The sequence below is a fragment of the Saccopteryx leptura genome, chromosome 3 (genome assembly GCF_036850995.1).
Source record: "Saccopteryx leptura isolate mSacLep1 chromosome 3, mSacLep1_pri_phased_curated, whole genome shotgun sequence".
In the NCBI taxonomy this organism is placed as follows: domain Eukaryota; kingdom Metazoa; phylum Chordata; class Mammalia; order Chiroptera; family Emballonuridae; genus Saccopteryx; species Saccopteryx leptura.
Genome location: NC_089505.1, coordinates 70893788 through 70916596, shown reverse-complemented (window position 1 = coordinate 70916596; position 22809 = coordinate 70893788). Strand labels below are relative to the sequence as shown.

Genomic DNA, 22809 nt, shown 5'->3' with positions numbered 1-22809 from the left:
CTAAGCACTCACCTTAAATCAAGGCTCTGAAAGAGCTATTTGTACTTTTATTAAGTGTCCAGAAGATTTTACATCTGGGCCAATAAAACCTAACATTCAGAACACTTCAGATATAGTCCTCTTTTTTTTTTTTCCTGAAGTGAGAAATGGAGAGGCAGAGAGACAGACTCCCGCATGCACCCAACCGGGATCCACCCAGCATGCCCACTAGGGGGCAGTGCTCCACTGCAACAGGAGCCATCCTCAGTGCCTGGGCCAACTTTGCTCCAATGGAGCCTTGGCTGCGGGAGGAGAAGAGACAGACCCAGAGAAAGTAGAGGGGGAAAGGTGGAGAAGCAGATGGGCGCTTCTCCTCTGTGCCCTGGCCAGGAATCAAACCCAGGACTTCCACACACTGGGCCGATGCTCTAGTGCTGACCCAACAGGCCAGGGCCTGTATTCCTCATTTTAAAAGATTTGTTCCATTTACTTGTGCACTCATTGATTGCTTCTCATACATATGCTGACCAGGGATCAAACCCATGACTTAGACATGCAGATGATGCTTTAGCTTCTGAGTCAGTTGACCAGGGCTGCTGCCTACATTTTTTAAAATGCAAACACTAAGATTGTGAAAGGGTATGGGTAGAAAAACCAGGACAGGGCCCTGGCCAGTGGCTCAGTAGATGGAGTGTTGACCCAGTGTATGGTCGTCCCAGGTTGGATTCCCTGTCAGGGCACACAGGAGAGGCAATCATCTGCTTCTCTCCCCCTTCCCCTCTTGCAGCCAGTGGCTCGACTGGTCGGAGCGTCAGCCCTGGGGGTTACGATACCTCAGTTGGTCTGAGCATCATCCCCAGACGGGCATTCCTGGGTGGATTCTGGCTGGTGCAAATGTGGGAGTCTGCCTCACTATCTTGAACAACACCTGAGCACCCAGGACTTCTCAGGCAGATCAGATTTAGGAAAGCAGACATACAGACAGGATGTGCACTTTTTTTTCCCTAAACCATGTTGTTGGGCAGATAAAATATATTATGCTCACTTTGTTAAAGATGGCGCTGCCAGGTGATGTTAATGTGTGTTGGGGGCGGGCTTGGGCAGGCAGAATCCTTGTAGCCTGGGGCTTGGTTTTGGGAGTAAGCCTTTCCCACCCTTTTTGATGTGGGGTGGTACAATCCCATCATGCCTCAGAAAGTGACTTTGTATTAGAGACTTCCCTATTTTGTATATTGGATTAAAGGTTTTGATTTCTACACTATAAAACAGGGGCAGAACGGGAGCTTGCACTCTTGGTTCCTGAGATTAATATTAGAGTAGAGAGCAGAGAGGAGAGGGGAGAAAGGCCACGTGGAGGAGGCCAGGAGAAGCAGCCAAGATGGCGGAGTGTTGAGTGAGAAGCCAGTTAGTGCAGAGTTTGTGCAGGGAGAAGGAAGGAGATGGGGAACAGAGGTGAATAAGTCTGGTGAACTAGAAACTTTTGATTCTAGGAAACTCAGATAAGTCAGTAGCTTTGTGAGCACTGAATGTGAGTGGGTTTTGGAGCTCAGTGTATATTTTTTACTTGCCTGCCGGGTGCAAGCTAGGATTAAAGATAATGGCCCACCAGCTTTTGGCTCTGCTGTTTCTTTGCTGACTGTCCGAATCCAATGCAAACCTGCATGGGCCGGGCAGCTGTGATGGTGGCCCTGGCCGTGGCTTCTGGCTTTACAAATGTGTATCTACTGTCTTCAAAAGTCTTTTTATATCCTCTAGTGCTAAAGGACACTTAGCTAAAGGACATTGTGCTAAACAGATAAGTACTGGCTTATTTAAGTTCGCATTCCTATACACATCAAGCCCTGGCCAAAGAGCTCAGTTGGTTACAACATCAGCCCAAAGCACAGAGATTGCCAGTTTAATCCCTGGTCAGGCACATAAAGAGATCAATGTCCTTGTCTGTCTGTCTGTCTGTCTCTCCTTCTCTTTTCCTTTCTCTTTAATATCCACACATAAAAATTAAAGAATTGGCGGAGGACCTGGGTTCGATTCCTGGCCAGGGCACACAGGAGAAGCGCCCATTTGCTTCTCCACCCCTCCGCTGCGCCTTCCTCTCTGTCTCTCTCTTCCCCTCCCGCAGACAAGGCTCCATTGGAGCAAAGATGGCCCGGGCGCTGGGGATGGCTCTGTGGCCTCTGCCTCAGGCGCTAGTGGCTCTGGTCGCAACATGGCGACCCCCAGGATGGGCAGAGCATCGCCCCCTGGTGGGCAGAGCATTGCCCTATGGTGGGCGTGCCGGGTGGATCCCGGTCGGGTGCATGCGGGAGTCTGTCTGACTGTCTCACCCTGTTTCCAGCTTCAGAAAAATGCAAAAAAAAAAATTTAAAAAAATTAAAGAATTGCCTGACCAGGTGGTGGTACAGTTGTTGGGGACCAAAAAAGCCAACAGGATTTTTAGTTTGGATATCTGGGGGACAGAGGTGCTGGGAGCTGACTGTAAACTGACAGTCTGCCCAACTCCCCATCTCACCTGGCTGTTAAAGTAGCAAAAGGCTGTGCTGTTTGTCCTGCCTCCCATGTTCCCCTGGAAGGACTAGAAGAAAGTTACTTCTTTGTATAAGGTTGTATATGTTAAGTATTGGTGAGGGTTTTTCTGCACCTGGTGGAGTTCTGGGGTTGCCTTGGAAATGTCACTGAATTGCTCATTTCCACTTGCCCAGAATAATAAAGAAGGATGCAGCTAGGGCAGCGGCCATGTTTTCTGCGGCTCTGCTAGTGCGGCAATTTTACTGTTGGCAGCTGTGTCTTCCTCCTGAAACCCATCTATTATATGTTGTTGGGCAGATAAAATATATTATGCTCACCTTGTTAAAGACAGCGCTGCCCACGTGGAAGTCGTTGCCCAGGTGATATTAATGTGTGTTGGGGGCAGACTGTGGGCAGGCAGGATCCTTGTAGCCTGGGGCTTGGTTTTAGGACTAAGCCTTCCCCACCCTTTTTGATGTGGGGTGGTACAATCCCATCATGCCTCAGATAAGTGACTTTGTATTAGAGACTTCCCTATTTTGTATACTGGATTAAAGGTTTTGATTTCTACACTATAAAATGGGGCAGAGCGGGAGCTTGCTCTCTCGGTTCCTGAGATTAATATTAGAGAGAGCGGAGAAGAGAGCTGAGAGAGGCCACGTGGAGGAGGCCAGGAGAAGCAGCGAAGATGGCGGAGTGCTGAGTGAGAAGCCAGTTTGTGCAGAGTTTGTGCAGAGAGAAGGAAGGAGATGGGGAACTAGAAACCCTTGATTCTAGGAAACTCGGATAAGTCAGTAGCTTTGTGAGCACTGAATGTGAGTGGGTTTTGGAGCCCAGTGTGTGTTTTTATTTGCCCGCCGGGTGCAAGCTAGGATTAAAGATGATGGCCCATCAGTTTTTGGCTCCGTTGTTTCTTTACCAACTGTCCGAATCCAATGCGAACCTGCATGGGCCAGGCTGCTGTGATAGTGGCCCTGGCTACTGGCTTTACATATGTCTTTCGTTCTTTGTTTATATTCATTAATTTTGTACCGTTCCCATTCAAGACCCTGGAATATAATTGTCATGTGGGTTGCGACACAGTGGATAGAGCATTGACATCTCATGTTGAGGACTCAGGTCTGAAATCCTGAGGTTACTGGCCTGAGCGTGAGCTTACCAACTTAAGCACAGGGTCCCTGGCTTGAGCTTGGGATCAAAGACATGACCCCATGATCGCTGGCTTGAAGCCCAATGTAAAGCCAGAAGCCAAGGCCACTATCACAGCAGCCGCCTGGCCCATGCAGGTTTGCATTGGATTCAGACAGTCGGTAAAGAAATAACAGAGCCAAAAACTGATGAGCCATTTTCTTTAATCCTAGCTTGCACCCGGCGGGCAAGTAAAAACACACACTGGGCTCCAAAACCCACTCACATTCAGTGCTCACAAAGCTACTGACTTATCCGAGTTTCCTAGAATCAAAGGATTTTAACTCACCAGACTTATTCACCTCTGTTCCCCATCTCCTTCCTTCTCCCTACATAAACTCTGCACTAACTGGCTTCTCACTCAACACTCCGCCATCTTGGCTGCTTCTCCTGGCCTCTTTCAAGTGGCCTTTCTCTGCTCTCTGCTCTGCTCTCTCCTCTAATGATAATCTCAGGAACCAAGAGCAAGCTCCTGCTCTGCCCCCATTTTATAGTGTAGAAATCAAAACCTTTAATCCAATATACAAAATAGGGAAGTCTCTAATACAAAGTCACTTATCTGGGGCATGATGGGATTGTACCACCCCACATCAAAACGGGTGGGAAACGCTTAATCCCAAAACCAAGCCACAGGCTACAAGGATTCTGCCTGCCTTTAGCCCACCCTCAACACACATTAATATCACCTGGGCGACGGCCTCCTCATGGGCAGCGCCATCTTTAACAAAGTGAGCATAATATATTTTATCTGCCCAACACCCAAGGTCATTGGCTTGAAGGGGTCACTCACTCTGCTGGAGCTCCCCCTCACCCTACCCCTAATCAAGGCACATTTGAGAAAGCAATCAATAAACTAAGGTGCCGCAAACATAAGTTGATGCTTTCCATCTCTCTCCCTTACTAACTCTCTCTCTCTCACTTAAAAAGAAATTATTATATACTTAATGGAACTCTGTTCAGAGTATTTTAAGTCTAAACTCATATGAGGCTTAGCAAGATAATTCAGTTTGTTAGAGCTGATAGATACATGAATTACAACTGCCCTTTTGCTGTTCCCCTAGGCTGCCTGACTCCACCCTTAATTACCGGACAATCGCCCCTGGGACAAAGGAATTCCAGGAAGCTGGTCAATCACCCCAAAGAGGAGTATTCCAGAAAGCCTAACATACCAGCACACCCTTGCTCGAAGATATCCCCAACCCTATAAAGTTTTACCTCAGTCTGTTTTGGGGGCCCTTCTTTCAGAGAAGCGCCCCGGCAGGTCTTTCTCCTCTAATAAAGCCTGCATACCTGGAGTTCGAGTGCCGACTCATTCTTACAAAAGCATCATCCTGAATTGTCAGGGTTTCAGGTTAGATTCCAACCAGGGCACATACAAGAGATAACCAATAAGGCCCTGGCCAGTTGGCTCAGCAGTAGAGCATCGGCCTGGAGTGTGGAAGTCCCGGGTTTGATTCCCAGCATGGCAAACAGGACAAGCGCCCATCTGCTTCTCCATCCTTCCCCTCTCCTTTCTCTCTTTCTCTTCCCCTCCCACAGCCAAGGCTCCACTGGAGCAAAGTTGGACTGGGCGCTGAGGATGGCTCCATGGCCTCTGCCTCAGGTGCTAGAATGGCTCAGGTTCTATGCACATTTGAGCAGCGCCCCAGATGGGCAGAGCATCGCCCCCTGGTGGGCATACCGGGTGGATCCCAGTCAGGCACGTGTGAGAGTTTGCCTCCCTGCTTCTCACTTCAGAAAAATAAAAAATAAAATAAATAAAACTTTTCTTTTTTTTAAAAAAAGGTTTTCTTTTTATTGTTGTTGCAGTCAGTCTTTTTCTTTTTTAGAGCTCTAATCTTTTTTAATTTTATTTATTTATTTATTTATTTTTTACAGAGACAGAGAGTGAGTCAGAGAGAGGGATAGACAGGGACAGACAGACAGGAACAGAGACAGACGAGAAGCATCAATCATTAGTTTTTCATTGCACGTTGCAACACCTTAGTTGTTCATTGATTGCTTTCTCATATGTGCCTTGACCACAGGCCTTCAGCAGACTGAGTAACCCCTTGCTGGAGCCAGTGACCTTGGGTTCAAGCTGGTGAGTTTTGTTGTTTTTTTTTTTGTATTTTTCTGAAGGTGGAAACGGGGAGAGACAGACAGACTCCTGCATGCGCCCGACCAGGATCCACCCGGCACGCCCACCAGGGGGCGATGCTCTGCCCCTCCGGGGCGTTGCTCTGTTGCGACCAGAGCCACTCTAGCGCCTGGGGCAGAGGCCAAGGAGCCATCCCCAGCGCCCGGGCCATCTTTGCTCCAATGGAGCCTCGCTGCGGGAGGGGAAGAGAGAGACAGAGAGGAAGGAGAGGGGGAGGGGTGGAGAAGCAGATGGGTGCTTCTCTTGTGTGCCCTGGCCGGGAATCGAACCCGGGACTTCTGCACGCCAGGCCAACGCTCTACCACTGAGCCAACCGGCCAGGGCCAAGCTGGTGAGCTTTTGCTCAAACCAGATGAGCCCACGCTCAAGCTTGGGACCTCGGGGTCTCGAACCTGGGTCTTCCGCATCCCAGTCCGATGCTCTATCCACTGCGCCACCGCCTGGTCAGGCAAAAATCTTTTCTAAATAAAACTGAAATAGACATTTTCAGGCAAAATCAGAGAGAAATCTTCAACAAAAGACCTGTAACACTGGAACTGTAAGAGTTGCTCAAGTAAAAAGGAAAGAAGTCTCAAATATATGCAGAGAACAGAAATGGTACATACAAGGTTAATTGTAAAGTAGCATCAACTAGCTTGACCCGTGGTAGCATAGTAGGTAAAGCATTGCTCTAAAATACTGAGATTACAGGTTCGAAACCCTGGGCTTGCCCACTCAAGCATGTACGAGAAGCGATCAATGAACAACTAAGGTGTCGCAACGAAAAACTGATGATTGATGCTTCTCATCTCCCTCCGTTCCTGTCTGTCCCTATCTATCCCTCTCTCTGACTCTCTCTCTGTCCCTGTAAAAATAAATAAATAAATAAATAAATAAACAAAAAAAAAGTTTTAAACATTTCACTATATAAATGTATGCAAATACTTAGTGAATTCCCTTATATAAACCACCAGTTAACATGTTAACTTGTAAATGTTTTTCACATGAAGTAAAAAAAAAAATCAGTCCCATTTATGTAATTTCTCTGTATAATGTCAAACCCTAATAATCAAAATATAGTACAATTCTGACAAGCATTATCCTTTGGGATTAGAATTTACAGTGACACAAATGATTTCACTACTGTCAGAACGAATCTGAAAAGAAATGGCCCGTGTAGGTACCTTGTAGGGCCAAGAAGAGCTGCATCTTAAATAGAAAACAAACCACGATTAGATCTTCATCTAAGGGATCTCCAGATCATGCATCTCACCAAAAACTTTCCTTTTAAAAAAAAGTTTTAAAATTTTTTTTTTCAACTACAATTGACATATGATATTAGGTAAGTTTCAGGTGTACCAGAAAGGTTTTATTTCTGGCAGGTTCGGGTAAGGGGTGATCGGGTGCCATATCTAGTGCAGAAGGGGGCCTCGGACCCGAAAGGTAGCAGGATTCCGGACGCACATCAAATCTGTGCCCGCAGCCAGGGTCCGGGCCGCCCGCTCACACCCCGGACACACGGCCGGGAGAGGTCACCCAGCGTCCGGCCGCAGAGCAAACACCAGCCACACGGAGCTCTCCCTAACGCCACCCTCCAGTTCGCCGTCCCTGAGCCCCAAAGAGTTAACCACTGAAACAAACCCCCAAATGTGCCCTCCGGACTAAGTCCTTGATCTCTGGAGATTTTTAACCACGGCATCGCCGCCTGAGGTCACAGGCGCCCCTTTCTTACGCAACCCCCCAATACAGTCCCTTTAGGGCTCCCCTGCAATGCCTCTTGCATCAGCCGAGGTGAACTCCGACAGACCCTCCCCACCCACTATCCTCCCACAAAACCAAGCACTGACCTGAATTTCTTTAGAAATCACCACGAGGCGCCAGCGGCTGAACTTTAATTCGCTGAACTTTGCACGCTTACCTCCTCACCGTCGGACGGTGGCCCATGCGGGTCTTTCAGGCGTTTCGGCAGCACTTCCAGCCGTTCCTCTGAAGCAACATGGCCGCCTTCTAAAAGTGGCACTCGGGCGCGGCCATCTTGGGAGCACTGCTGTACGGAAGGCAAGGAGCCAGAAATGCCTGGGGAGATACAAGGTCACTGAACTTGTCCCATTTCCTGGCAGCTGAACCCGTGATGAAAAAGGACATATGTGCACAGGCTTAAGGTTTCATAACGCAAAACCAGTGTGGGATAAATACCTTTCAACAGCTGCCGATAAAATTAAAATCGCAGGATGTTTACTCAGGCCAGAAGTTAGGAAACAGCTCAGTGGGAGGCTCCATCCTACAGAAACTGGAGGAACCTGTACAGCACGGAACTCACCCAGGAGAAAGAACTTGAGGAAGGGATATCGGGCTGTTTTCTAGTACAACTCGGCTTTGTGGGAGGCCATTTGACAGACATGAGCAGAGCAAGGTGATGGGCCAGGTAGAGAGGTTGATCAGAGTCAGGACACCAGGACAGGGCTCCATAGTTTCTGCTGGAGGCTTAGAAAAGCAGCACCAGCAGGCAAGAGACTCCAGGGCAGACCTGAGGGGCTGCTGCATTGACTGTCCACTCTGCCCTAGCAAGAACCAACCAGGACCCTGTTAGAACCACCTACACAGCTGGTGAATATTCTATTGAGAGCCTACTGTTGGGGACTGAAATCCAAAAGGGTCTTTTGCAGTTAAGATTTTTGGGGGACAGAGGTGTGGGGAACTGGCAATAAGCTGACAGTCTGCCCAACCCCCCACCTCACTTGTTTAGTGAAGTTGCTAAAGGCTTTTTTTTTTTTTTTTTACAGAGACAGAGAGAGGGATAGACAGACAGGAACGGAGAGATGAGAAGCATCAATCATTAGTTTTTCGTTGCACATTGCAACACCTTAATTGTTCATTGATTGCTTTCTCATACTTGCCTTGACTGTGGGCCTTCAGCAGACCGAGTAACCCCTTGCTCGAGCCAGCGACCTTGGGCTCAAGCTGGTGAGCTTTTTGCTCAATCCAGATGAGTCCTTGCTCAAGCTGGCAACCTCGGGGTCTTGAACCTAGGTCTTCTGCATCCCAGTCCTACGCTTTATCCACTACGCCACTGCCTGGTCAGGCTAAAGGCTATTTTGCTATGGTGCTGGATTATTTATACTCATCCTGCCCCCCTTGTCCCCCCAAAAGACTGGAGGCAAGTTTCTTTTATCCTTTGTTTTGTGAAGTTAAGATGCTATGTATGGTGGGGGTTTTCTGCACTTGGTAGAATTCTGGGTTTCTTGGAAATGTGATCAGAAATCTCTTTGATTTGCTAATGGACCACTTTGCCCTATAAATAAAGCAGGTAGGGGGGTGGAGAGTGTATTCTGTTCTTGCCATCAGCATTGCAGAGCCCTCCTGAGCCCATCCTTTTACTCTAAGCCTATTTTCTTAATTCCATGCCATTCCCACTCAGGGCCTGGAATTACTAGCAGAGCTGGTTCATGGAAGCCTACCATAGCACCTCCCCCAAAACCTCGCCCCTTAAAAGTCCTTATGACGCAGGGATCAGCTTGCCCATGCCTTTCCCTCCCCTTTCCTCCAGCTGATTTTTGCTCTTTCTATTAAGCTCCCCTTCTATCTCCTCTGTAACTTGTTTCCTAAAGCTCATTACATTACATTTACTTCTGTGATTCTTTGTTTTTCCTTCTTTCTTTCTTTTTTTTTTTTTTTTTAAGCAAGAGAAAGAGACAGACAGGGATAGACAGGAAGGGAGAGAGATGAGAAGCATCAATTTTTAGTTCTGGAACCTTAGTTGTTCATTGATTACTTTTTTTTTTTAATTTTTTTTTTTTTTTTGTATTTTTCTGAAGCTGGAAACGGGGAGAGACAGTCAGACAGACTCCCGCATGTGCCCGACTAGATCCACCTGGCACGCCCACCAGGGGCCGATGCTCTGCCCACCAGGGGGCGATGCTCTGCCCCTCTGGGGCGTCGCTCTGCCACGACCAGAGCCACTCTAGCGCCTGGGGCAGAGGTGGCCAAGGAGCCATCCCCAGCGCCCGGGCCATCTTTGCTCCAATGGAGCCTTGGCTGTGGGAGGGGAAGAGAGAGACAGAGAGGAAGGGGGGGGTGGAGAAGCAAATGGGTGTTTCTCCTATGTGCCCTGGCCGGGAATCGAACCCGGGTCCCCCGCACGCCAGGCCGACGCTCTACCGCTGAGCCAACCGGCCAGGGCCTGATTACTTTTTTTTATGTGCTTTGATGGGGATCCAGGGACACTTCAGCCAAGCCAGTGACCCCTTGCTCTAGCCAGAGACCTGGGGCTGAAGCCATCAACCTTTGGTCTTAAGCCAGTGATCATGGGGTCATATCTATGATCCCAAGCTCAAGCTGGGGACCCCACACTCAAGTTGGCGAGACAGTACTTAAGCCAGTGACCTTGGGTTTCAAACCTGGATTTTCAGAATTTCAAGTTTGAAACCAGTCAGGCTCCAACATTTTATTTTATTTTATTTTTTGTACAGAGAGAGAGAGAGAGAGAGTCAGATAGAGGGATAGATAGGGACAGACAGACAGGAACAAAGAGAGATGAGAACCATCAATCATCAGTTTTTCGTTGTGACACCTTAGTTGTTCATTGATTGCTTTCTCATATGTGACTTGACCGTGGGGCTACAGCAGACCAAGTAACCCCCTTGCTCAAGCCAGCGACCTTGGGACCGAGCTGGTGAGCTTTGCTCAAACCAGATGAGCCCGTGCTCAAGGTGGCAACCTCGGGGTCTCAAACCTGGGTCCTCTGCATCTCACTCCGATACTCTATCCACAGTGCACCGCCTGGTCAGGCTCCAACATTCTTAATGTGATAAGGTTATGAACATGTTCATAAATTATATTTAGAGTAAATAAAGTACATATTCATACTGATAGTTGACCTAGGGATAGCTCATAAACAATTTGAAATTGTATGAAATATTATAATAAATTATGGGTATGCATACTTGCAAGAAATACTAAAAATCAAGTATGATTCTGGAAGAAGCTTCTCCTATTTAAAATTTCAGAGCAAATACCACAAAGAAATATAACCCAACAAATTGAAAAACATTAAAACTAATGTAAGAGAGGAGTTGAAAATAATCTAAAAACTTACCACAAATTATAAAAATCAATTTGAAAGGAAACTACCCTCCAGCACCCTGAAACTGGCACAATGGTCACAAGAGTGGTCTGACACTCCTGGAAAGCTCCCAACACAGGAGCATTGTACAAGCTGTTCCATGTCCATGGACCATCCTCCCAAAGAAATCAAATCTCTCTCCCCTCCTTTAAATGTGTGTTCTTGATGTGGCTGGTTGGCTCAGTGGTACAGCATCGGCCCGGTGTGTGGAAGTCCCATTTTCGATTCCTGGCCAGGGCACACAGAAGTGCCCATCTGCTTCTCCACCCTTCCCCCTCTCCTTTCTCTCGATCTCTATCTCTCTCCTCCCCTCCTGCAACTAAGGCTCCACTGGAGCAAAGTTGGCCCAGGAACTGAAGATGGCTCCATGGCCTCCACCTCAGGCACTAGAATGGCTCCGGCTGCTGTTGGGGACCAAAAAGTAAACAGGGTATTTTGCAGTTTGGATATCTAGGGGACAGAGGTGTTGGGCCCAACCCCCCACCTCACAATTAAGTTAACAAAGGGCTGCGCTTCAGTACTCACCTGCCCCCCATGGTCCCTGGAAGACTGGAAGCTAGTTTCTTCTTGGTGTAAAGTTAGATTGACTGGTATGGTGGGGGTTGTCTTTGAGTTGCCTCGGAAACTTAATTGAATTGCTAATGGCCCACATTACCCAGAAAATAAAGACGGATGTTTTCTGGAGGTGGCCATGTTTTTGTAGCTCAGACAGTAGTGACTGTTGGCAATGAGCTGTGGCATCCTCCTGAACCCATCCTGTATATATCTTTAATTCTCTTATTTTTCATTCAATTTCATACCATTTCCTGCTCAAGACCCTAGAATAGACGATGTGGCAGGCTGCAACGGAGCAATGCCCCAGATGGGCAGAGCATCGCCCCCTGGTGGGCATGCCAGGTTGATCCAAGCTGGGCGCATACGGGAGTCTGTCTCTCTGCCTCCTTGCTTCCCACTTCAGAAAAAAAATCCAAAAAACCCGAAAACAAAACAAATAAAATAAAAAGTGTGCTCTTAAATCCTCAGGATCTATATGCTTGTCATTCCTGGGTGTGGCTCTTTTTATATTTCCACAGCACTTGTTATCTTAAAATTTACTATAACATGGTATTTTTTTTTTCTTTTTTTTTCTGAAGCTGGAAACAGGGAGAGACAGTCAGACAGACTCCCGCATGCGCCCGACTGGGATCCACCCGGCACGCCCACCAGGGGCGACGCTCTGCCCACCAGGGGCGATGCTCTGCCCATCCTGGGCGTCGCCATGTTGCGACCAGAGCCACTCCAGCGCCTGAGGCAGAGGCCACAGAGCCATCCCCAGCGCCCGGGCCATCTCCGCTCCAATGGAGCCTTGGCTGCGGGAGGGGAAGAGAGAGACAGAGAGGAAAGCGCGGCGGAGGGGTGGAGAAGCAAATGGGTGCTTCTCCTGTGTGCCCTGGCCGGGAATTGAACCCAGGTCCTCTGCACGCTAGGCCGACGCTCTACCGCTGAGCCAACCGGCCAGGGCATGGTATATTTTCTATTTGACTTACTGCCTACTTCCTCAATAAAGAATTGGAACATACTTGTGGGGAACACGTTTCTTTACTCACTGATGTGTAACAGACCTAGTTCAACCTCTGAAGGAAATGAGACATTAGTAAATGATTGTTGAAGCAATGAAACATGATGCCAAAGCCATCCTTCCACAATTCTAAATTTTTCTGCTTACACCTTACTGTGTCTGTCTTACCTCACTATTTTTTCCTCAAGTTCTCATAAATAAAAAAAACTCACACTTTAAAGAAACAAGAATTTCATGATACTCAGGTTTCCAGCAGAGCCATGCTCAAGTTAATTCTCTCCTGACTTAGAACTCAGAGTCCTTTAACTACCACCCATTGAGACTTCCCTGTTCTCAGGCTTCAGAGAGCCTTTTCTTTATTAGCAATTTAAAGAATGCTCATTTTCAGCCCTGGCCAGTTGGCTCAGTGGTAGAGCATCGGCCTGGCGTGCAGAAGTCCCAGGTTCAATTCCCGGCCAGGGCACACAGGAGAGGCGCCCATCTGCTTCTCCACCCCTCCCCCTCTCCTTCCTCTCTGTCTCTCTCTTCCCCTCCCACAGCCAAGGCTCCATTGGAGCAAAGATGGCCCGGGCGCTGGGGATGGCTCCTTGGCCACCTCTGCCCCAGGCGCTAGAGTGGCTCTGGTTGCGACAGAGTGACGCCCTGGATGGGCAGAGCATCGCCCCCTGGTGGGCGTGCCAGGTGGATCCCGGTCGGGCCCATGCGGGAGTCTGTCTGACTGCCTCCCCGTTTCCAGCTTCAGAAAAATACAAAATAAATAAATAAATAAATAAAGAAAGAAAGAAAGAAAGAAAGAAAGAAATAAAGAATGCTCATTTTCTAATTCCATTAATCAATACTCATAGCTCTCTGTGGTTTGCTCACTCAATAACTCTCCTCCACAAATAATCCACAGTCTGCAGGCAGACACTGTCATGACGATCAATTCTCAGCAGGCCCTGAGATCCTGGGATCTAAAACCTGTATCTCATGTTCAGACAGCCACTCTGAAAATTCTCGCATATGCCGATGTTAAAGTCATTCTTGCAGCATGAGTAAATTTCGTACATAATCATTATTCCCAGGAAGAAGCTTCCAACAGTAGGTTAGGTACCACAGCCACCTCGTGAAATGTCAGCAGTTCCTGTACCACACCGTGCTGTAATGGCATGGTGTCTTTTCAGATGATAAAAAAGATATGTTAGCAATTCTGCTCATTATCACTTTATGGGCTGCATCTATATAACAAATAGGGTTTTATTTTAATATATTGTTGATAGTCACATGCCTAGTAAAATAATATTTTGTACAATGTCACAATAAGCCAATTTTTAAAAAATATTTTGTAATTGTGCATTAAGTCATCCATGCATTCATCCAATTAGATGTTTCTATGATGTAAAGAAGTTAAATGTTCTTGTTAACCTAGAAACACCACATTCATATATTTGAGAGACAAGGTACACACACACACACACACACACACACACTGTTGGGGACCAAAAGCCAACAGTGTCTTTGCCGTTTAGGTTTGTGGGAGACAGAGGTGTGGAAATCTGGCAGTAAACTGACAAGTTTGCCCAACCCCCCACCTCACTTGTTCTGTGAAGTTGCTAAAGGCTATTTTCTTTCACATCTTCATATTAGCTATGGCCCTGGATTGTTTATACTCTTCCTACCCCCAAGTCCCTCAGAAAGACTGGAGGCAATCCTTTGTTTTGTGAAGTTAATATGTTATGTATGGTGGGGGTTTTCTGCACTTGGTATAATTTTTGGGTTGCCTTGCAAATGTGACTTTGTTTTAATGATCTCTTTGATTTGCTAATGGCCTCACTTTGCCCTATAAATAAAGCAGGAAGTGGGTGTTGAGGGCACTCTGTTCTTGCCAGCAGCAATTGTAGAGCCTTCCCATTCCCATCCTTTTTCTTTTTAAGCCTATTTTCTTAATTCCGTGCCATTCCCACTCAGGACCTGGAATTACTAGTCGCGCTGATTCATGGCAACACACAGATTTTTAGAAGCCTCTACAAATCCATGAATGAAGAAAGGGAAAGGTAATACAAATGCAAAGTAACCTGAGCCTAGAGCATTTCCTTCTGTTCTCTGAAAACAGCTGGCAACAGGGAGGCTCTTTCTTAGCGTGTTGTAAGTCTGCTCTAAGTTCAAATATCAGTCTTCATTCTGACCAGAAAGTGGCGCAGTGGATAGAGCATCAGACTGGGACACAGAGGACCCAGGTCTGAAACCCCAAGGTCACTGACTTGAGCACGGGCTCACCAGCTTGAGCAAGAGGTTGCCGGCTTGAGTGTGGAATCACAGACACGATCCCATGGTCGCTGGCATGAGCCCAAAAGTCACTGGGTTGAAGCCCAAAGTCAATGGCTTGAAGCCCAAGGTCATTGGCTTGAGCCCAGGGTTGCTGGCTTGAGCAAAGGGTCACTCATTCTGCAGTAGCCTCCCAGTCAAGGCACATATGAGAAAGCAATCAATGAATAACTAAGGAACTGCAACAAAGAATTGATGCTTCTCATCTCTCTCCGTTCCTGCCTGTCCCTATCTGTCCTTCTCTCTGACTCTGTCAAAAAATAAATAAAAAAAAATATATATAGGGATATAGATATAGATTTTTTTATTTTAGATTTTATTTATTCATTTTTTTATTAGAGAGAGAGAGAGAGAGAGAGAGAGAGAACAGGGGGAGGAGCTGGAAGCTTCAATTCCCATATGTGCCTTGACCAGGCAAGCCCAGGGTTTTGAACCGGCGACCTCAGTATTCCAGGTCAACGCTCTATCCACTGTGCCACCACAGGTCAGGTTAGATTTTTTTTTAAATGAGAGGCTCTTTGATATGTTGTTCTGGTGGGAGGCTGTGCCCTGACAGTCTGGAAAAAATTAAATTAACCTGACACTCCAAAGGTATTTTATCCTAGGCCAAAAAGACAATGGGCAGGTAAAGACTGACCTCTGTGAAGGAAGATTCTGGTCTAGAACAGAACTACCTGCCATGATTAGCTTTTAGTTAGAAAGTTTTAATTAAAGACAATCCTAAATTGTTACTTTTGGTCACTGAGTTTCTAGTGCTGGCCATGCAGGCCTCCCCTGAGCTCCTCAGGTTTTGTTTTTTTTATAAATAAAATTTTATTTTAATGGGGTGACATTCAGGTTTATTTTAGTACAGTGTTTTTCAACCACCGGACTATGGAAATTACCTGCCAGTCTGCAAAAGAATTAACTTACCCTGATGTATGAAGTTCATTGGCCCAATGATCTTAGGTGAACTCACTTATGCTCACGGTGATTTCTGCCTTGGTGGTCCCTAAAATAATTCTCCTGTTTTCACCAGGCAACAAGTGTAGAAGGTTTGCAAACCACTGTTTTAGTGTGTGGCCCCTTTTTATTCAGTACTGGGGAGAGGCTGTGTGTTGAGGAGACAATTCAACGAGTGGTACATTTCCTGTGGGACCCAATGCTACGGTGCTCATGATCACACTACGCACAATATTGTTGATGTGCCTTAATTTGGTCTCATGGAAGTACTTATATCTCAGGCTAATAAAGTTTTGGGTTCTAAAAGTAGATGAGGTATTATTCATCTATTCCGTGGAGTTTACATGGAGTCATTGTGAAAGAAGATGGGGGGAAAGACATTTTATGGGCAGAATAAATTTTCCTTTTTGTCTCCTAGGTTTTTTGTCTGGTGTGATAAATGGATACAACACAGATGAACAGAGAGAAAACAACCAAAAAGTTAAAAACATCTGTACCTCCTGTATACATGGAAGAAACCCAGGAAAACAGGGTAACTGGCCAAAATGGCAGACTCCATTACATAAATTCCATCTTCACCTAAAGTCAAAAGATGTTGTGCTGTTGTCATTTAGAGAGGATTACCAGGAAAAGCACAGTACACAAGGGTAAGGGTCTTATGCAGATAGAAGTCCTGTTTCCTTCATAGAGTGAGGGAGACACCCCTACAGAGGAGACTGCCCTTACAAATGTAAATGTCTTCCTAGGGTTGCAGTTTTTTTCAAATTAACAAGCCCATGTTATATTGAGTGGGACCTTGAATCCTGTTAACATAATAATTTAAAAAATTTAATAAAAAATAATTTAAAAAAATGAACAAAGTTAAAATAACCAATATCCCAAGGAGGCATATTTTTATGGTGGCAAAGTACAAACAATGTGTGTGTGTGTGTGTGTGTGTGTGTGTGTGTTTGTATTTTTCTGAAGAATCAGGGAGGCAGAGAGACAGACTCCTGCATGCACCCGACCAGGATCCACTGGCATGCCCACCAAGGGGTGACGCTCTGCCCATCTGGGGCATTGCTCTGTTGCAAAGGGAGCCATTCTAGCACCTGAGGCAGAGGCCACGGAGCCATCCTCAGCACCCGAGCCAACTTTGCTCCAATGGAGCCTTGGCTGTGGGAGGGGAAGAGAGAGACAGAGGAAAGAGAGGGTAGAGGGTAGAGAAGCAGATAGGTGCTTCTCCTGTGTGCCCTGGCAGGGAAACGAACCCGGGATTACACACACTGGGCCATCGCTCTACCATTGAGCCAACTGGCCAGGGCCAAAGAATTAACATGTTTGAAAGAGAAAACGCTCTCCCAGAAATGACTAACAGATGTTCACACATATACCTGGCTAGACCTGCACCATGAACCTAAGCTCATTTCAGAGCAAGTCAATCAGCGATAGGAACTGGGACCACCGCGGGTGAGTAAGACGCACCAGGACTTAGTAATACACTGGCAGATGGGTCACCTTAACAGTGGGAGGGCTATTAAAGAAAATGTAGGTTCTGTTAGCAAGGAAAAGGGTATGAATGTCTGTCAGGCAAATAAGCAAGTGTCCCCTGCTATATATTAAAAGTTGAGTGCAGTCTTTGGCAAACATTTTATTAAAGTTATAGATAAACATTTTCGACTTTGTAGATCAAAATATCTGTGTCACAATGATCCAATTCTTCCTTGCAGCGCGATGGTGCCACAAATGACACTTGAGAAACGGTCTCACCTGTTTAGCCCCTGGGTCTGTAGTCTCAGCTGCTGGATTAAAGGTTCAAAAGCAGATGGACTGGAACGGGTGTCCGAGTCCCCACCGACTTCTCTCCCCAAAGCAGCCGAGTTCATGACCTGAACCGGACCCCGGGGTCCTGGGGCGTCCAGAGCTCCCCCCTCACCGTCCTCCCCGGACCAGGCACTGACCACACTTTCTTACTCATCGGAACCCGGGCCGGACACGCGCTGGCCCAGCGTCACCAGTCCGAACTCCATCCCCAACCCGACCCTGACACCGCGATGGCCCCAAATGCCACCGGCACCCCCTCGGAGCGGGGTGACCTGCAGAACCCCGGCCCCTGACAGGGAGACGGGGACGTCATCTCCGCCGCCTCTCGTCCGCCACCGACCCCCAGGCCCCGCGACCAGACAGGCGCGTCCGGTCCCCTCACATCGCTCACCTCCCGGTGCCGCCCGGTTCCCCTGCACGGCTCCACCTGGGCGCCTCCTCCCGCCCCCTCCGACCCCGGGGTGACTCGGTGCTCCACACACCCCCTCGTCCCCATGTCACCCTGTGAGACACAGACCTTCTCCTGTGACAGAAACTCCCGGGAGGACGCTGCACACTGACCTCACCTCCCCCAGACCCACCTGGAGGGCCCAACGTTGTATATCCGGGAACCGCCTTGACTCCCGCACCTACCTACCTATACCTGTCTACAGCTGAGGGTTTTGAAATGAATTAGGAACGGATTTCCGTGATTCGGGGCAATATGTTCGCACCCATCTCGCGGACGCGCCGTGGGGGCCGCCATGTTGGGACACCCAATCACCGTACAGAACTCAGAGCTCCGAGTTTGGGGCCTAGAACCAGGTCTGGTGGGAAGGTGAGAAGCTACTGAAATGATCTCATTTCCTGGCACTTCGAGTTTTGTGGAAAAGGGGTTCATTTTCAAAGCTTCTCAATGCAAATTCGGTGCAGGTTAAATTGCTTTCAGCAGGTTGGTAGGGAAGTATAGGGGAATATAGTCTTTCATTGGCGCGCGCGTGTGTGATGTATGATTATACGTGTATAAATTGTTTCCAAAAGTACAATTAGGAGTTCAGGTGTCAGTATAGTAGCGGAGGAGGCCCTCTTAGAAATGCACAAGGTAATACATCTGGTACTTTTAAACTCACGGATTGCTCTGGCCAGAGTGTTTTTTAAGAACCCAAAGATTTCCAGAAACTGGTACATTCTGAGGCTGCATCACCAGCTAGGAGAGAAAAGAACAGCTGGAAGGAGCCTAAATTGTCATTGGGGGTGGGGACTCAGAAAAAATGCCACAAAAGTGAGGCCAGTAATAATCTGGAATAATTGGTAAGGGCACAACCGGTATCCATCCCATTATAAGGATACTATAAAGGTGTTGATGGGGACAGTGATTGAGGATTTATTTTTTATTTTTTTTCTTAAAGGTCACATATCATATGATTCTACTTATTTATTTATTTTTTACACAGAGACAGAGAGAGTCAGAAAGAGGGATAGATAGGGACAGACAGACAGGAACAAAGAGAGATGAGAAGCATCAATCATCAGTTTTTCATTGTGACACCTTAGTTGTTCATTGATTGCTTTCTCATATGTGCCTTGACCGTGGGCCTTCAGCTGACCAAGTAACCCCTTGCTCGAGCCAGAGACCTTGGGTCCAAGCTGGTGAGCTTTTGCTCAAACCAGATGAGCCCGCGCTCAAACTGGCAACCTCGGGGTCTCGAACCTGAGTCCTCAGCATCCCAGTCCGACGCTCTATCCACTGCACCACCGCCTGGTCAGGCGTGATTGAGGATTTAGAGCAAAGAATGTCAAAATGAGGAGTGCCTGAAGCCCTAGTTAAAAAAGCAGTCTTCTACCACAGCCCAGGACTGGCTTGTCTGGTTTACGGGGTGTGGGATGTGACAGGAATTCGCATTCATGTTTCTGAGGCAGGAAGCATGTCTTGGACAATCATTAGCAACAGCTCTGTGCTGGACTTACATGGTGATCATTTTGTAAGTTATATACATGTCTAATCACTACGTTGTTCACCTGAAACTAATATATATAATGCTGTGTATCATGTGTAACTGAAAATTACTTTTAATTATAAAAGGAAAAGTCACAGCCTTCAAATGTCCTCTGTTTACAAATGTTTTTTTATTCAGTGAGATGAGGGGAGGCAGAGAAACAGGCTCCCCACATGAAGCCCACCCAGCAAGCCCACTAGGGGGTGATTCTCTGCCCATCCAAGGCATTGCTCATTGCTCAACAACTGAGCTCTTCTTAGCACCTGAGGTGGAGGCCATAGAGCCATACTCAATGCCCAGGGCCAGCTTGCTTCAATCAGGCCATGGCTGCAGGAGAAGACAGAGAGAAAAAGAGAAGAGAGAGAGGGAGGGGTAGAGAAGCAGATGGGCGCTTCTCCTGTGTGCCCTGACCGGGAATCAAACTCAGGACATCCACACACCAGACCAAATTTGATCTCCAGTTCGATCCCTGGTCCCCCACATTGCTGGAGGAAATGTGGTCTTTTCATGGGGTCATGAGAAAATCATTCTTGGGGATGAGGTTTAATAGTTAGGTGTATTATAGTAACACTATCAGATGACTGTCTTGGCTCACAGTGGCTCTGGGTGTCCTTCTGTGGAAAAACCCCTCATCTTCATCATGCCCAGAAAGAAGGCCAAGGTCCACAGATTCTGTGCCATTGTTCATCCCCGTTCAGTCCCCATCCTAACTTAGTCTGCCTTCAGCTGTGAACCAGCTGTTGCTGTGACCAGGCCTCAGCTTGGATCTGCATGGACTTCAGCAGACCCCAGACCCTCACGGCTGCCAAAGAAAGAGAATGAGTGAGAGAACAGGGTAGCAGGTGTTACCAGCTAAGAGAGACAGTCAGCCCCGTTGTTAGGCCGATTATATTATCTCAAGCTTGGAAAAGACCAGACACTTTTTCAAGCTAACCAACCAAATTTCCAATCTTTCATGGGCTTCTTCTGCTGGATCCTGTATGTTTCTTATCCAATCCCATTTCTATCTCAGCCTGGTATCCACCCTTTATGGTGGGCATCTTAGTTCTTTCTGCACACGCTTCAAAGTGGAAGCACCCGGAGGGGGGGGGGGGCAGAGCATCGCCCCCTGGTGGGCGTGCCGGGTGGATCCCGGTCCGGCACATGCAGGAGTCTGACAGTCTCTCCCCGTTTCCAGCTTCAGAAAAATACAAAAAAAAAAAAAAAAGTTTTCATGTCACCCCTTTAAATTTAATTTCTAAAAAAAAAAAAAGTTTACAAATGGTCAGAGCTCAAGTTATCACTGTATCAGCAGAAAATAAAATCCTGCAAGAGAAAAAGTCATATATTGATAAATGGACATGAATAGGAAGCTTCTGGTAAAAAATTTGTTGCAGGAAGTGGTTTTGAGAACAGATAAGATTTTGAGAAAGTGGTCCAGTGTGAGACTGGCCATCATCAACTGGGGGAAAAGAACGGCTGGTATGAATTGAAGTTGTCACTGGGGCCAATGGGGCAAGGCTTTTCAACAAAAGATGCTGGGATAATTAATTGTATATTTACTTGCAGAAAAATAAATTGAGATACTTAACACCAACCATAAACAGAAGTTAACTAAAAGCAGCAAACAGAAGATAATTTTCCTGAAATTTGAGTTAGCCAGAATTATAAAAAAAAAGACAGTAAAAAATGAGCCATAAAAGAAAAAAATAATTGGACTTAATTAAAATTTTAAATGTAGCCCTGGCTAGTTGGCTCAGCGATAGAGCATCGGCCCAGCGTGTGAGTCCCTGGTTCCATTCCTGGCCAGGGCACACAGGAGAAGTGCCCATCTGCTTCTCCACCCTTCCCCCTCTCCTTTCTCTCTACATCTCTCTTCCCCTCCTGCAGCCAGGGCTCCATTGGAGCAAAGTTGGCCCGGGCGCTGAGGATGGCTCCATGGCCTCCCCCTCAGGCACTAGGATGACTCTGGCCACAACGGAGCAATGCCCCAGATGGACAGGGCATCGCCCCCTGGTGGACATGCTGGGTGGATCCTGGTCGGGTGCGTGCGGAAGTCTGCCTCTTCGCTTCTAACTTCAGGAAAAATAATTAAATGCTTATACTTCTAAGAACAGTACTTAAGAAAATATAGAGTGGAGGCAGAGAATGGGAGCAAATATCCCCATTACACATCTGATGAAGGACCCATATTCAAAATATATAAAGAATTCACAAAACTCAATAAGAAATCATCCATCCAATTACTTTATGTATGAGGTCATAACATTTTCTTCATTTTTTTAGAGATAGAGAGAGAATCAGAGAGAGAGAGAGACAGGGACAGACAGACAGGAATGGAGAGAGATGAGAAGCATCAATCAATCATCAGTTTTTCGTTGCGACACCTTAGTTGTTCATTGATTGCTTTCTCGTATGTGCCTTGACCGCGGGCCTTCAGCAGATCGAGTAACCTCTTGCTCGAGCCAGCGACCTTGGGTCCAAGCTGTTGAGTTTTTTGCTCAAGCCAGATGAGCCCGCACTCAAGCTGGCGAACTCGGGGTCTCAAACTTGGGCCCTCCGCCTCCTAGTCCGATGCTCTATCCACTGTGCCACCGCCTGGTCAGGGAGAAGTCATGACATTTTCTATGAACTGCATTGTGATGATGATGGTACAACTCAGAAATTACTAAATGTCAGTAAATTGTACAATTACTATGTAAATGTTATGTGTAAATGATGGCGAAAAAGCTGTTAAAATGAATTTCTATTGTATAAAATGTATACAGTGTGAGAATATATATATATATGACAGTGAGAGAGACAAGAAGCATCAACTCATAGTTGTGTCACTTTTGTTCACTGATTGCTTCTCACACGTGCCTTGAAAGAGGGTAAAGGTGGCTCCAGCTGAGCCAGTGACCCCTTGTTCAAGTCAGCAGCCTTGTGATCATGTCAATGATCTCACCCTCAAGCCAGTGACCTTGAGGTTTCGAACCTGGGACCTCAGCATCCCAGGTTGATGCTCTATCCACTGCACCACTGTCTGGTCAGACAGGTATGAATATTTTTAAAAAGACACCAAGTAAAACTGCAAAATTACAAACTACCTAGGATTAAAAGTAAATGGAGACATCTGAACATATAAGAAAGGTACCAACAAATCATAAAAAATATTAGGAATTTGGATAATGAGAGAATAACTGAACATACTCAATTTTGTTTTTCAAGTATATCCCACTTTAAGGCATACATTTCATATGATTCTAGTTACCATTTTACTAGTTTATCCATGATATTATTATAGCCGCTGAATATTAATTACATACTGATATAAACATTTTATAAGGAAATG

General features: G+C 46.7%; 1 protein-coding gene across 1 annotated transcript in view; it reads right to left on the bottom strand.

Moving 5' to 3' along the window:
* LOC136399297 (zinc finger protein 615-like) overlaps positions 1-22809 on the bottom strand; it is a 112956-nt gene that overhangs the window by 62229 nt on the left and 27918 nt on the right. The window lies entirely within an intron of this gene.